A 350-nucleotide genomic window follows, 5' to 3' on the forward strand; every position below is an offset into this window, starting at 1 on the left:
GGAGGTTTGCTCTCCACTCGGTAGGATTTTTAAATACTTAGGCAAGTACTGGACTACAGCTAAGCCCCCGAGTGGGAGGATTGCTCTCCACTCGGTAGGATTTTTAAATACTTAGGCGAGTACTGGACTGCAGCTAAGCCCCCGAGTGGGAGGATTGCTCTCCACTCGGTAGGATTTTTAAATACTTAGGCGAGTACTGGACTGCAGCTAAGCCCCCGAGTGGGAGGTTTGCTCTCCACTCGGTAGGATTTTTAAATACTTAGGTGAGTACTGGACTGCAGCTAAGCCCCCGAGTGGGAGGTTTGGTCTCCACTTGGTAGGATTTTTAAATACTTAGGCGAAAGGGATTC

This window comes from Triticum aestivum, chromosome 3B (assembly GCF_018294505.1).
Source record: "Triticum aestivum cultivar Chinese Spring chromosome 3B, IWGSC CS RefSeq v2.1, whole genome shotgun sequence".
NCBI classification, from domain to species: domain Eukaryota; kingdom Viridiplantae; phylum Streptophyta; class Magnoliopsida; order Poales; family Poaceae; genus Triticum; species Triticum aestivum.